We start from the raw sequence: 17548 nt of genomic DNA on the forward strand, positions 1-17548 counted from the left end.
TTTAATTGTCATATTGAAATAGCTCACATTGAAGATCATTGGATTAACAAGATTTTTTACTATAAGGTAAAGACCTATAAAGATCAGTGGATTTGATAGTAAATAGGTTATAAATTTTTCCATAGTTGCTTGAGGAGGATGGAAGCTATTTCCAAGGTAATCATGACACAACAAGAAAGAATGTAATTCCTACAATAGATTAGTCAAACAAAGATGAAGTTTCGACACAATAATTATTCATTTTCTACACCATTCACTTGCACATGGATTAACCAATAGATGGTTGAGTTGAAGGAAAAAATAATTCCATTGAATTATGAACTAATGAAAGATGTGGAAGAACCAAATGAGGAATCATGTGAACAACTCTCTGAATGTTCAAGAAAATAAGAAGGCCAAAACAAGACGAAGAATGGAGGGAGTGCTAAGGAGTTACAAACAAGAGGAATGAAGAGGAAGGGTATAGAGGAAAAGGGGCCACCTCAAAATAAGCAAAGGTCAAAAGAAAATATGGCTTCACAAGTTGTGACTAAATTAGAGACAACAAGAAGTTCAATTTTAGGGTACTCACCCTTATGTCCAAGTAAGCAAGGGACAAATTCCCCCTCTAATGAAAGTAAAGAACAACATATTGAGAGACATTTTGTGATCAACATTGAGGCCCTTGAAAATGATGATCAAATAGGGCCCTAAGGTGAAAATATCTTGGACATTAATTTGAGCACCCAAGATCATGTTTAAGGAATTCAAAGTCATGAGGAAAAACTAGGTGAAATCACCTCCCTAATGTAGAAAATTACACAACTTGTAGTCCTCCCAATATTTGGACTATAAATTCTCAAAGAAACTTTCAAGTGATTCCAATGTCATAGTACCTACTCCAACACTTTCTTGGATTCTATCTAGTGCTCCCATAATATCCTCTATGTTTCCTAGCTATTGTTTCTATCATGCAGTCTCTTTCTGAAGCCACTCCTTCTCCTTCTGGTATATTGCCATAGACTCTCTCTCGTGTGCCTTAAAATTTTGATCAAACTTCTAAATATCTATGTCTACCATATCTAAAATCAATTTTACATTGTGTTGTAACTCTAGCATAGATGTTTAATCCTTGATACCTTTCATTTCAGTATTCAATTTTTCAAGATTGGTCAACACCCTCACTTGTTGACCTCAACACCCTCACTTGTTGACCTCTCATGTCAAGCACTTTCTGTACTATTTCAACACCATGTTCTTGCCTCTGAGCTAACCATTCTTTAGGTGCATTTTCTTGTAAAACATTAATTTTGTTGAACAATTGTAAACTCTTAGAAAATTCTTTCTTGTTTTTTATTACCATTGACGGACTTCCCTTGAGCAAAATCAAAATGAATAGGCATAAACACACCAAAATTTTCTTTCAAAACCATATGTGCAGATATAAACATTAAGTACAACATGTCCAATATTTTTGTAAATACATATTAATAACACCAAATTTTTCTTTCAAAACCATATGTGTAGATATAAACATTAAGTACAACATGTCCAATGTTTTTTGAGATATATACATTAATTACCCCAAACTTTTCTTCCAAAACTATATGTGCAAATATAAACATTAAGTACAACATGTTCAAATTTTTTTTAGATATACACATTAATTACACCAAAATTTTCTTTCAAAACCATATGTGCGGATATAAAGATTAAGTACAACTAACTCAATAAGGGTACAAGAAAATTTTATTCTTGTGAAGAAGGATCATGTCAAAAAATGCAAGGGAATTTTATCAAAATAGGGAGACAATCACTAGATTGTTGTCTAACTTTCAAAGAGAAGGCGATGACAAAATTTATTATCCTTGCAAGAGTTGTAATAGCTTAAAGACAAAATGAATCAAAACCAAAACAGCTAAGAGACATTGTACGAAGAATGGTCACAATGAAGAGGGGTTTGATTATCATCCATTGGTAAGTTGTTTGTTATATTTTTTTCACAATTAATATACATATAAACCATGGAACAAGGGTTTGATTATCATCATTTTTATATAGGTTGATCTCCCCAAGGTAGTATGTGATATGGACCAACACATCTCAGAGGAATAAGGAGGTGTGAATATGGAGGAACATGGAGGTGTGATTATTGAAGGAGAATATCATGATCCCATGGAAGATGATGATCATGCACTAGAAAACACATCTGAAGATGATGGTACAAATGCATTGATCCACAACACATTTGGTACTAGTGTTGTTGTTACTGATGATGATGATTATTATGATGAGGATGACATTGAGGTTTTCCATGATATACCTCTACTTGAGAAGGAAAACATGACCCTTTACGAAGGATCCCAATCAAGTCTTCTCTCTATTGTATTATTGTTGTTGAATTTGAAGGTTATGAATGGTTTATTCAACATAATTTCATGTATGCTAAGGTTTGTGATATACAAAGTTATAGTCTATAAAAGATGAAATATGTACCATTAGGATTTTTTATACTAATGACTTATATTTTTTGTTGTAGATTGATAGGTGACTATTTCTTATCACCATCAAATGTTCTCCCTTGCTCATACCGAGAATTATGTGTCACTATGAAAGATATTAGAATGGAGTATCAAGCAATAGATGCTTGTATTAAAGATCATGTAATTTATCATAAAGAACATGAAAATGTAATATAATTCCTTGAATGTTATACAAGAATATATCAAGATGATCAAGTGACAAAAAGGTGCCTCACAAGGTTCTTCGTTACATCCTTGTTATATCACATCTTAATCAAATATTTAGATGTAGTAGCTTGGCACAATTTATGGATTACCATGCATGTAATATAAGTCAAGATGATATTATTCAAATGCATGTAGATGGTTTAGCATTTATGGACATAGAGGAAAAGTGGACACACTTTAAAGAAGAACCTTGAAATCTCAAGCTTTCTCTAGCAACTGATAGTGTCAATCCATTTAGAGAGATGAGATCTATTTACTAAGTGTGGCATGTTTTTGTTATAAAAGATAACCTTCCTCCATGGATGTCAATAAATAGGGAGAAAATTATGTTGGAAATGATTGTTCTAGGTATTTTATTAATTTATTGTTATCTACATGTAATTATAATTCTTAGAGTGAAATCACCACAATAATTATCAGATGTTTTTCATTCAACTAGGTAAGTACCAAGTGAAAGATATGAATTTATATATTGTGCCCCTTATTGGCGATTTGTTGATGTTATGGAATGGTTTCACTATGTATGATATCTCTATACCAATTGGAAAAAAACAATTTCAATTCCATGCAATTTTTGTGTGGACAATTCACGATGCCCCAAGGTTGACACATTTTTGTGGTATGTCATATTGAAATCTAGTTGTACACAATAATAATAATTCCAAAATTAAACATATTTAATCCAATTGTATCATTATCTTGTAGATCTTCAAACAAAGGAAAACTTTGCATGTCCAATGTGTGGCCCAAAGATGAAATCTCATCATTCCAAAAGTTTAAGAAAGTAAGTGTTTGATGAGAATAGGCACTTCTTCCATAGAAATCATAAGTTTCAAAGTGCCAAAAAATATCTTTTCAATAGAAAAGAAGAGACTACATCAAAGCCACAAAGAATGACACTTCACCTATGGCTGTTGGAATATAATAGAATTTTTGGTAGTATCGCTCCACTTAATGGTTTATGTTTGGGAATGATATATTTTGATTGTATTTTTTTGGATAATTATGTAACTTATGATTGTGAAGGTCGACAAGGCATCACTGACCACCTTCCAAAAGGACTAAAATGTTATCCTAGAGAATTTAGTAGGTTGCCCTACTACAAGAAGCTACAAATTGTGCATTTGTTTGATACTATGCATATTGGAAAGAATGTAACATAGATACTGAGGAAGATATTGGATGGAAGGTGTGACAAAGAAAAAATTGCCAAAATTTGTAGTGACATTCATGATTCCAATCATGTAATGAAAAATATCATTGAATCAAATAGTGATGGATACCTGATTAATGCAAGTGTCTGTCCTTGGTTATTAATGGAGTAGGAAAGTAATGCCATAAAAGAAGTCATACAAAAAATTCAATTTTGTATAGGATTTGCTAAGAATATAAGTAATCTCGTCTCAAAGAACAATGAATTTGTGCTAGGGATGAAAATTCATGATTGGAATACCTTCATCAAGGTAAGTCATGGTCTTTTGTATTTATAATATATTTGTGAAACTGCTTTCAATTTTCATTGTATTACATTAGAAAAGTATGAAATGATTAGTTGACAATTTTTGTAGTATGTGCTACCCCTATTACTCCCAAAAAATTTTGAAAATAATATCAAACAAGTGATATATGATCTTGAAAAATACATGAGGTAAGAAATGATATTTGTTCAATATATCAAAAAATTAATATATTTTAAAGTCTCATAATTATATATTTTTGTGTCTTGAATCCCTTGTAAGTGGTTGTCATCTAAAGAAATCCATAAAGGATATATGAAATATTAGAAGAAAAGAATTCATCTACTAATGTGTGAAATGCAAAAGTGTTTACCTTCAACTTTTGTCAATGCACAAGAACATTACCTCATAAATCAAGTTGAGGAGATTGAATTGTGTGGATCTGTATAGCCTAGGTCAATGTGGGTGGTTGAGAGACACTTGAAATTTTTGAAAGGTTTGGTTTGGAAAAGAGCATGTCCTAGGGGTTTTATGATTGAGGGATATATGGTATATGTTACTCAATATCTTCCTAATCTTGCAGCAAAGACCCATATAGATTGCATTTGGGATCTCAACTCCATTAAAAAAATCAAAGGGGAGTACTTGGTCGAGAACGCTAGATTTAGGAAAGTGAAAGGTAATTAATTATGAGAATTTATTGTAGTTAATTAATTTTTAATCTTCAAAATAAATCTATTGTAAGTCATCTATTTACTTTTGTACAACTGCTAAAGAGTGAGATGCAATACATTTGTTTATTGTAAACAATCAAAGATTAGATGACAGTATGGATTGAACAATGTCAACATTCTAGTCATAGATTAAATGAGAATCCATGTCTTCATTGGTTAAACAAGCTCACTATAATGGAGATCCCAATTTTACACAAAAGGAAATAGATTTAGGATATGGTTTAAGAGATCTTGAAGTACTTATAAGCTTGTTAATCAACAATATGTTTTTGAACTCATGATGTGATAATTTATACATGTTTGACATTATTGTAGGTGAAACACCAAAATGCTATATTATGCAATGATTATAAATTATGCATCAAATATTTTGATGACACTAAGAGAACTTGTGATTCTAGGATAAGTGTAGTCTTCCAGGTGACCAATATTTCAAGTAGAAACGACTTACATCATCAAGAATCTAAAAATTGATACTATGGCATTTTGGTTGATATACTTGACTGTGACTTTTATTCCTTCAAATTAGTTCTCTTCATCATCAATTGGTATTGATTATGACTCAATAAAAATCATCCTAAGAGAACTTTTATTAAGCATAAGAATGGATTTCCAATGATTAATACAAGGTTATTTGAACCAATTGGGGATGAGCCCTATGTTCTTTCAAGCCAATGTGAGTAGGTATTTTACTTATATTTTCTCCATAAACTGGGTTAGTCATTTGTTATTAGACATGATCCAAGAGGAAGGCCAATAAAGTATATGTCAATAATGCAAATGATGTTGCTACTAATCATGATGATGATGATGATGATGACGATGACAACAATGACCATGATAGTGGTGGTGACGATGTCATCGATGAAGATGATACTAATGATGAAATGGATGAAGAATAATATCAATGATAGGGAGTTTGATTAGCTAATATTGGAAGGGAGTTTGATTATCAATGAGAATAATGAAATGCACCGTTATGTGATCAATACCTATGATATTCAATATTCAGTTCTTGATAGATCAATGATTAATTTGAATAACTTGTCATGTACCTTTTAATATTTAGAATTCATATGTGATTCTAATATTTAATTTAATTTTGAGTTTATGTATCATGAATCTTTTAGCTAACATAAGAAAATTGATTTACTATCACAGAAACCTGAAACCCTTTCACAAGCATCCCACACAATCTCATGGATCATCAGGTATAAGTTAGTACACCTCATAGAGATTAATTTCTTTTACAATTTGTAAAATAAATCTCTTTTTTGCACCTATATCTCTTTTTTTGTGGAGTGCAAGTACCAGCGAATAGGTATTTTTTAGATTTGTCTTCCTCTAGTGAGGAAAATGTAGGGATCGAAGAAGAAAGTGAGACATTTAGTATGTCTAAATCAAGGAGATCGACTCAAGGAAAAAATATTAGAAAGAAATTCAATAAGAACATGAAATTTTTCCTTTATCAAGGGAGTTCATGTTCTTATGATAATGACAGTGAAGGTGACTCTGATGTGCCCTTTAGGTTCAAGCATCTACAGAAATAATGGGCCCTAATGAACTTCCTCCAATAAACACAAATTTTTGTGTTGGAGAGAGGATATGTCACATAGCACCGTCATCATTACATAGGTTAGGCCTATTTTCCATGGATGGCATGAAGGTCTCTTACAACAAGGTTTTTGAATTGATGGAGTATGTCAAAAGTTGCTATGATTACCGTAGTTGGATGCAGATTGTTAGATATAAAAATGGTATGTATAGCTATGCACTCGTGGAAAATTATATACAGAAAAAAGTAAAATAGTAGCTATATACATTTATGGAAGGACAAAAGCATCAAGGAATATTGTAGGTTTTATAAATAGTACACAACCTACATCAACTAAAAAGTGAACCAATTGCATATTTGAGGCATGTGAGGGAAATATTGTATTTGTATGTGTGATAAAATTAATATGTAGAGGCAAAGAACTTCTTATTGATTAGAATTTGAATCACATAGATACAAACAAAGCCACTATCATGGGTGAGGTGGTATGTACTATGCACATTTAAAATCAACTCCAATCAATGAATCTAACACACCATTAAATTTTAATATTTTTTTGCTAATTTAGAGTAATAACATGTGTTTTAACATGTCTCAATAATTTTTTTTGAAATACAAGGCTACAGTATGGATCAACAACCATAGGATACACATGGCAGCGATGGTTCTCATAAGACTTCTTCTTGTCGATGGGTAAAACTCATTGTTGTTGTACAAGTTAGATACAAGAAATATGTTAATGCATATTTCTTATTATGTTTTATTCTTCACTAATATTTTGCATTGATTTTAAATATAGTGCTAATAATATTACTGGTGCAAACAAGTGCTAATCAAGATAAGGTAAAGAAAAAAGTAGTCCATGAGGAGTCACATGATCAGAAGGATAAATTCATTATTAATTTTGCATCAGCTATTGATCCTATGGCTACAGTGAAAAAGGTGCTTCATACTTTAGGAAGAAGGATTTCACAATTGGCATCAACTCAACCTCAAACTCCTAAAATAGAATAGATGGAGGATAAGTTGATGCACCTAGCTTGTACATATATAGTAAGTATTAATGTAATTTTTATTATAACATAATTTCAATAATGGTTTTTATAGTATACTCTTTTATTTATGCCATTAAATAAAATGTATATGTTTTATTTTCATAGAGGATGTTGAGCATGTACAAGGGTGATGCCCTAGAGGATGATACTTTAGGTGGTTCAAGTATATTGTGTGTTCTATCCTACACTTGTGTTTTGCTTGAACAATATTTTTTTTAATAGCTCTAACAATATTATTTTATTGTGCTCTAACAATATCATTTTTTAGTTCCTACCATTGATCATATGTTCACTACATTGCCTACTACAAGGAACAAAATTGAAGAGGTAATGCCAACTACAAACTCGGCAACATGTAGCACATAAATAGATGTGGTGGAAATGCTTATTGTAAGTAGATTCCTCTTTTTCTCTCTAATTTTTCATTTGTTTATTTCACTTGAACTATTTTTCTTAAGGGGGAATTTTGTAATATTGGATTCATTTTATGCATGAGGTGATGAGGACATTCCTAGGTATACCATGTTAGATGTACGAGAAAAATAAAGAATTGTGATCAAATTCTCATTAGCAATGAAGATGGTCTTCCCCTAAGAGTAGCCCAACTTCCATGTACTTTAAAGATTGATCATTTCTTTTACTATACAATCTTATACTCATAATCAAATGCATTAATCTCCCATGTAGTCCCTTGCAATAACTACTAATCATGTTATTATTTTGCAGGGAATAATTTTTTTATGAAAAACTTAATGATAAATATTTGTGTATATTTGGGCAACCCATATGCACAGGGTGTAATGTCCCCTTTTAGGAACTTCTTATAAAAACCCAGACAAAGAATTTATACTCTTAGTTTTTAGAGAATACAAAAGATTTAACCTTAAGATGATCCTTTCAAACTAACTACAATAAAAACGTAGTCCTTTGTAGTGTCAAAAACTTAATTTATCATTAAAAATATAGGAGGAACCATAATAGGGTGCCCTATTACCCAACCAGTGGGCCTCACTGTTCTCCCTCATTATCGTTACCTTTCTCTAATCATCATTCCCAAGATGGTGCCCTTGTATGATGTACCCTGAGATATTCGCTCCACTGTAGGCCTTACCTGGTACCCATAGGCTTTACCCAGTACCTCAAGTGGTGTCACCTAGCCCATTCCATCATAGGCCTTATCTCATCTTGGAGAATTATGATCTTAGTTTTAAGTTTTATTCAATTACTTTTCTAATACACTCCTTTGATGGAGAGATTAATATGAATTACCATTATTCAATTATTCTCCTAATATATTCCTTTAATAAAGAAATTAATATTAATCCCCCTTTATCTTAATGTATATTCCTTTATGTAAGAACTAATTTTAATCATTTCTTATTTGACTTCATTTATAACTAATATTAATCACTTTTTTATTTTATTTCATTTATAACCTTAAATATTGAGTTGGATGAATATATATGCATACACTATTCATACCTCAAATGTATAATTGTTGGCATCCTTGATGTATTTTAGTCAGTACCTCCACGTGGACCCTGATGGACTATGCTTCAGTCTTTCCTTTCGCAGAGACCATGGGTACCCAGTCTATACCTTGGAACAGATCTTCTCACAACATGGTGCTGATAGTGCATATGTTTGCAACTTTAATTTCTGTTCTCCAAATCACTTATCCTTTGAACTCATTCCTTACCTTGATAAATACATGCTTCACTCGGCTGGAGTAGACATGGGTGAGGGGACACAACCCACTATATTTCTTATCCGTCATTTATTAGATGTGTTATATTGCTTAGTTATGTTTATTAATTGGATTTATGCTTATTTATTGCTTTTATTATAATTTATAAAAGTTATATTATATTTAATTAAAAACTATTTATAGTTTATGGTAAGGATATTTGTAATATAATTACAAGAGATGAATGATCAACACCTTTTATATCAAAGATAAAATGGTCAATATATTTTACATCAATATCAAATATTTTTAAACAATTTATAATTACAATTTGGCTAATTAAGGGGATATGACACAGGGTAGCATATTTTGATTTCATTGCTTGATCAAGTTTCTTTTGATAAATATTTTCAAGTAAATTAAAAGGTAGCTTCAGTTCATTTATGAATCTAGCATTTTTTTTCTTTTCTTAAAAGGTGGAATTTGCAAATGAAAGAGTTAAAGGATAAACTAATTGATGTCATGACAACTCTTTTAGGACCCAACATCTTTCAAAGACTTCTCTTTGAGAAAGCAGTCCAAGCTTTGAAGTATATTAGGTGCCACTACATGACCCAAATGAAAAAGAACCCTGGTTATGAGTGACCCCCTATATATTCCTATTATTGAATGGGAGAATCTTAAAAAGGATTCCACTAAGAAAATATCAATAGATGAGGGACAAATGGTACCACCCGAGGAAAGAAGGTATGTCATAATATTAAGAATAAAATTATATAATAATTACTCTTAATACTTATGTGACCTAACATATTTCAAATTTCACATAGATTGCCTGATACATCAAAGGCAACCAAAGAAAGAAAAGAGAAGCATGGCTAGCACAAGCTCGGCTCGAGTGGCTATTCAAAAATTGTTGCACGAATTGAAAGTATAAGTAAATAAAAAATTATATGCAAATATTTATAAATTATAAAATCCTTGGTCTTGAAGAAATTGATTACAAAAACAATTCATGATACCAAGAAAAAATGTAGGCCATGGATTTTTAAAAAATAACTTCTAAAGAGGACAATAAATTAGTTTTCAAAGAAGGCTATATAGTCATGGTTAAATTGTTGAAGCTAATGAAAGATCAACCCCATAGCTTCTAAGAATCACCTGCATGCAAACATCTATCACAAAAAGAGAAGAAAAGAGCTATGGAGGCAAGAATTTATAGATCCATAGATGAGACATTCTTGATGAGCAAAAAAAGAGATTGCTATTATCAAAATTGAATGAATAAAATTACAAAGAGATCAATCCTTATAAAAGGAGATTGAAACCCAAAAAGGTTAACCTAAAGCCCAAAAAAGTTAGGTTGCACATTATAATTAATATAAAATATTAATTATATGTACCTAAGAGATAGCTTAAAAAAGCTAGAGTAATAGGTAACTTATTTAATTAAATCAACTTGATTTAATTAATAAGTGTAAACAAGTTATTACTCTAGCACCCCTCTTTAAGTGAACCTCAGGAGGTAAGCTAACCTAGCACAACTATGAAAGTAGAAAAATGGGTCCCAACAACAAGGCCTAATGAGGTATCCAATCACAACAAAATCTCTATGAAATAGAGAAATAGAGAAAACCACATGGGAAAAACCCTACTCCAAAAAGAGATAGCAAAGTATGTTCCAGAAGATAGGAATAAAGAGTGATCATGAAGAGAACCACTAAAGCATGAAGAAGTAGCAAACTTTGTGAAAAAGACACTACTGATCTAAAGAACCTCTATGGAAATAGAAGGTATGAATTGAGAGTGTCTATATGGTAGATGATCCATCTTATCGAAATGCATAGGTAGCCAGCCATTGCAATCACCTAGTATATAGGATCAAAAAATGAATACATAGCTTACTCCAATGAACCATAAAACCAAGGAAGCATTAGAAACAACAAAATAATTCCCCCTTAATGTAGACAAGGGTGAGGTGATAGGCAGCTGAGAAAGTGGTCCAAAAAACTCCTACAACATAGGAACTAGGCACATCAAGAGTGAGGTATAGACACCTATAAAGGCATGTGTCACCAACATCATGGGGCTAATGTTGTGGAAGGGACACTCACTTGACAAAGGAAGAGGGCTTAAATGGAAATAACTATCTACCCATGGCACTTTATAATATAGTGCAAGTATAATAAATCACAATGATAAAAAGGATCCCTAAATGCATGGAGTGGCACTTTATCTCAGTGCATTTTCATAAAGATGCTTACAAATGATATCAACAATGATTAGAAAAGACATAAGACTAATACAAAAGATAGTACAACCCAAAATAAATCATTTAAAGCAACAAAATTGATCCTTGGAACCGAAACAGCTATGATATCCACCAAAATGAAAAAAGTAGAAGACTAAATAGAATGTTACTAGAGCAAAATTTGGAAAAACAACTAGCATCACTAGAAAGAGTGTGGAAATAGCTTTCTAACGATATAAAAAGTCCCAAATTAGAGATCGGATGCTCAAGATATGCCTCCCGGAGTGCAAAATGGAACTTCTAGATTTGACTGCATAAATAAGAAACCAAACAACATCAAAATTCCAACTAACTAGAACCATCATGACGGGCTTAGAAAGAGTTTTTTGATGATATAAGATTCGTTAAAAAATACCTCTGTATGACAAAGATACGGCCAAAAAACCACAAATAGCTTTTAAAGACAAAACAAATAATATAAATGATGGTTTGAAAGCTGTCAAATTTCAGCTCCAAAAATGATGACAAAAGAAAGCAAGTATTTTTGAAACTTTAAAGAAAAAAAAAACATGCATTTTTTTTTTTTCAAAAGGCTTTCTTCCTTTTTTTTTATTTAATTTTTTAATTTAAAAAAAATTGTTGCCTCGTGAAGCATGCTCAAATTTGAGAGTAATTTTTGCCTCAAATGTCAACTGTGTCCAAATTGGACAAATTTTATATGGAAATAAGAGTTTTTGGGTGCTACGAATCCAACTGTGAGGTCTGTTTGGACTCAAAAAGCACTGAAAAAATGATCCCCCCAAATCTAATACAAAATAACTCTAAAAATTGAAACCCTCTAAAAAAATGGCACAATTCTGAAAGCCAAAAAAAATCTCTCATAAATTGAACAAGGGCATGAAGATCTGGAGTTTTCATACCATGTTGAAGTTGATGAAAGATCAACCCCACAGCTCCTAAGAATCACTTGGATGCAAACACCTATCACAAAAAGAGAAGCAAAGGGCTATGGAGGCAGGAATTGCCAGATCCATAGATGAGACATTCTTGATGAGCAAAAAATGAGATTGCTATTATTAAAAGTGAATGAATAAAATTACAAAGAGATCAATCCTTATAAAAGGAGAGTGAAACTCAAAAAGGGTAACCTAAAGCCTAAAAAAGCTAGGTTGCACATTATAATTAATATAAAATAGTAATTACATATACCTAAGAGATAGCTTAAGAAAACTAGAGTAATAGGCAACTTATTTAACTAAATCAAAGTGATTTAATTAATAAGTGTAAACAAATTATTACTCTAACATAAATGACTCCAAGCAATGAGTGTGCAAGGTTCTTTTGTTGGATCTATCAATGAGGTAAATAAGTCAATTGTTTTTTAATTTCAAATTGAATACTTTAGCAATTATTGTATTGGATATTAAGTTCCAAAAATATAAGTCATTTTTTTTAAGGAAACAATGATTATATGTTTGTTTAAAACTTTAAAGTGAATATCTTTATATGTATTAAAATGAATGATTAACATTTATCAGTATTTTTCGTGTATTTATATGTATATATTGTTGATAAATGCACTAATTATTTACATTGGATTGCAACTTGCCAATTCTGATACATTAGTCGAGCACCATGGAGGTGTCAATTTAAATGTGGATCCTAGTACTCAAGGTATATATTTTCTATTCAGATTTTGATTCTAATACAAGTAAACATTTTAAATTGAATTTGGTGTAGTAATAAAAATTGAACTATAATATGTGTTGGGATTAAGAAAACATCTTGTATTGCAGTTGTAGAGGTTGCAGAGGTTGTTCCTAATGAGAACGTTGACAAGCTGGTGGGAAAGATGATGTGGTTGGACAAGGTAAAGAGCACTACAATTTTCTTTAAAATCTTTAAAGTCTTAATTTTTGTAAATTTAACCCTTTTATTTGTTATATCATAGGACCCATCTTTGCAAAGGATAGCAAGTGCAAGTTCATAGGTGAGAAGAAATATTGATGATGACATGGATATGCCTCTACAACAATATAGGAAAGGAAAAAAAAAGATATGATTCATGTGAATTTATGTAACTTATTTGATAATGACTGATGTTTATGTCTAGATGTTTTATTTATGTTTTATTGAATGTTCATGTAAATTTTCTAATGAATCTTATGTTTTAATTTTAATGTGAATGTTGTAATGAAACTTATGTTTTAGAGAATATTAAACTATTCTTGAAACCAAGTGAAGCTCAACATTAACCTATGATTGCATGACAACTAACTATGTGAATTTCTTGGTTTTTACGCAATGCATAAGGATGCCATAGTTCAATATGCAATCTCAATTCATATGCATATGACATCAGGTGGAGCTGAAAAAACCCAACAGGTTTGAATTTTTTTTAAAGGTCTTTAATTAGGTATTTTAAGTTAAAATGATCTTCAGGTTTTTTCTAAGCTGGCTATACATAGAAATACACTATTCAATCCCTAGTCATTCATGATTGTTTATATTCTAATTCACCTTGGATTATATTCTGATTCGCCTTGGAAAAGTGCTAAGTATTTCGTATCAAATATCACCTACCTTTGTAAATGAAAACCCCACAAACTAAAATTTAAATAAAAATAAAAATAATAATCAAGGTATGAAATGAAATGACATAACTTTTAGATGATTATATGAAATGAAATTGGTATGTGAGTAGAAACACTACAACATCTGGGGTCAAATTGTGATGGTGGTGTAATTTGTGGTGATTTTCATTTTTTTTTTTGGAAATTATCCCCAACATCGTTGCAATACCAATGTTGGCATCATAATTGTGGCACTCGTATGAGTATAAACAAAAAGAAAGAAAACATGACATAAATCATTACCCATTTGTTTTGATTATGGAAAGTTGTATGTGAAAGAGCGTGGAGAGCTCCGAATATTGTCATTCCCTTGTGATCAGTGCATTTCATTGTTGTGATCTTTTCATTTCATTGTCATGCCCTTTCTCCATGATTTCATTGTTGTGATCTCTATATTTTGTGGTTGTGCCCTTGCTCTATGATTCTATTGTCATGCCCTTATGATCTCTACATTTTTTTGTCATGCCTTTGCTTTACAATTTTGTTGCCATGTCATGTCCTTGTGATTTTTGTGCCCTTGCTCTACAATTTTGTTGTTTTGCCATGCCCTTTCTCTATGATTTTATTTAAGGGATATGCAAATGTTTTTTTCTTTTCCTTCTAAACATGTATATCTTAGCAATCTTTCTTAAGGTTCTTATTATATCTTAGCACCACAACAAAAATGATCTAATTGCATACATATTCTAGGATCCAAATTAAAAATAAATAAAACTCACTCAACCTGTGCTAAGTGACTTACCTCAAGATCACGCACAAAAATAATATAGACCATGAAAAATGGGCAGAGTTCATAATAAATTTTACAAAAAACATATCATAGCAGATATTTTTAGAAAGAAACTAGCCATAACACAGTTAAATGGGTCTAGTTGCTCATTAATTGGGTTGATTAAAAATTCATGTAGAACTATCATCAAATTAGGTACAATAAAATGAGCAATTAGTTGTTCCCAACTAGAAGGATCAAATATAGTTTTCCAAGGTGATGAAATTGCATATGCAAGGAATTGAAGAAAAACTTTGGTGAAGAGTTGGGTGTAAGAGGTTGAAGAAGAAAGTTTTGCTTTCATGTAATTGCCATAATCATCAGTCTCATTCCCTTGCAAAAGCCTCTACCATAATGATATTACCTCTAAACCATGCAAAGGATGTTGAAGTGATTCCCAACCTTGAAACACTCTTATAAGCATATAATACTTGGGATCGTCATAGGGAGATTATGACAATAATTGAAACACTCTTGTAAGAAAATGTAGATGCAATACATGACAAATTGCACAACTTGTATTCCTCCCAATATTTAAACTATAAATTCACAAATTCACTTGAAAGTGATTCCAATGTCATAGTACCTACCACAACACTTTCTTGGATTATATCCAGTGACTCCCATAATATCCTCTATGATGTCTAACTATTATTTCTGTCATGTAGTATCTTTCTAAAGCTGCTCCTTCTCCTTCACTCTCATACCTTAAATTATGATTATCAAACTTCTTAATATCTTCCTCTATCATATCTAAAATTAACTTCACATTATGTTGTAACTCTAGCATAGGTGTTTGATCATTGATAGCTTTTATGATATCGCTATCAGGATTTAACTGTGTGATTTTGAGTCAAACTCATCGACCCATATTTCATGAGTAGTGATTCAACCTGAATCCATATCTCATGAGAATAAATGGAACACTTAGAATTCATTGGATCTAGGTGATGCTCACAGGGGTGAAGCATAAAGACTTCCTAGGAGGTCACCCATCCCAGTACTACTCCAGCCTGAGTGCACTTAACTATGAAGTTTCCTCCATGGTTAAACCCAAAGCTTGCAACCCCATTTGCATAACCTTAACCAAGTGTTGTTATTTATGAACCATTCATTATAAATCCCCTTAATCTCATCAATTGATAAGTAGGAGATAATTTCCACAAGAAGTCAATTTGTGATATTGCTATTAGGATTTAACTATGTGATTTTAAGTCAAACTCATTGAACCATATTTCATGAGTAGTGATTCAACATGAATCCATCTCATGAGAATAAATGGAACACTTAGCACTCATTGGATCTAGGTGATGCTCACAGGGGTGAAGCATCGAGACTTCCTGGGAGGTCATCCATCCCAGTACAACTCTAGCTTGAGCGTGCTTAACTATGAAGTTTCCTCCATGGTTAAACCCAGAGCTTGCAACCCCATTTGAAAAACCTTCAACAAGTATTGTGCCTTATGAATAATTCATTAGAAAGACCCTTAAGCTCATCAATTGATAAGTAGGAGATAATTTCCATAGCAAGTCAATGAGTTTGACTCAAAATCACATGGTTAAATCCTAATAGCAATATCACAAATTGACTCCCAGGAAGTCCTAGTGCTTCACCCCTGTGAGCATCACCTAGATCCAATGAGTGCTAAGTGTTCCATTTATTCTCATGAGAGATGGATTCATGTTGAATCACTACTCATGAAATATGGGTCAATGAGTTTGACCCAAAATCATACAGTTAAATCCTGATAGCAATATCACAAATTGACTTGTTGTGGAAATTATCTCTTACTTATCAATTGATGAGCTTAGGGGGATTTCTAATGAATGGTTCATAAGGCACAACACTTGGTGAAGGTTTTACAAATGGGGTTGCAAGCTTTCGATTTAACCATGGAGGAAACTTCATAGTTAAGCACGCTCATGCTGGAGTAGTACTGGGATGGGTGACCTCCTGGGAAGTCTCAATGCTTCACCCCTGTGAGCATCACCTAGATCCAATGAGTGCGAAGTGTTCTATTTATTCTCATTAGAGATGGATTAATGTTGAATCACTACTCATGAAATATGGGTCAATGAGTTTGACTCAAAATCACATAATTAAATCCTAATAGCAATATCACAAATTGACTTGCTGTGGAAATTATCTCCTACTCATCAATAGCTTTTATTTCAGCATTCAAGTTTTCAAGATTGGTCAACACCGTCACTTGCAGACCTCCTATGTCAAGCACTTTCTATACTATTTCAAAACCATGTTCTTGCTTCTGATGTAATGCCTCACCAAGGGATCCAAAAGAAATAACCTCTAAAGTTTTAACTAAGTTTGCCAAACCTTTTTTTTTGAAAGGAAGAATAACATACATGTCAAACACAAAGTAGCGGAAGCAATAACATATAATCATAAAGAAGAAAACATAACAAATTACATTCCTTAAGGATCCCAAGACATTGAGTCACATTTAAATTAATTTTTACTAAGTCTAACAATTACCACATCCACATGAAAGAATAATTAAAAGTCCAAAGTCCATCTAAATAATATACATTTGTTCTGAATGCCACTTGGCAATAAAATTCAGAATGCTCAATCATCCATTGTACATGTCATAGGGTATGAAAGGCTAAAAGAATATACATTTATAAAAATAGATTGCATCATCCTTTTCAAATCCATGA

The sequence above is a fragment of the Cupressus sempervirens genome, chromosome 5 (assembly GCF_028749045.1).
Source record: "Cupressus sempervirens isolate cs-2001-9-10 chromosome 5, ASM2874904v1, whole genome shotgun sequence".
Taxonomy (NCBI): Eukaryota; Viridiplantae; Streptophyta; class Pinopsida; order Cupressales; family Cupressaceae; genus Cupressus; species Cupressus sempervirens.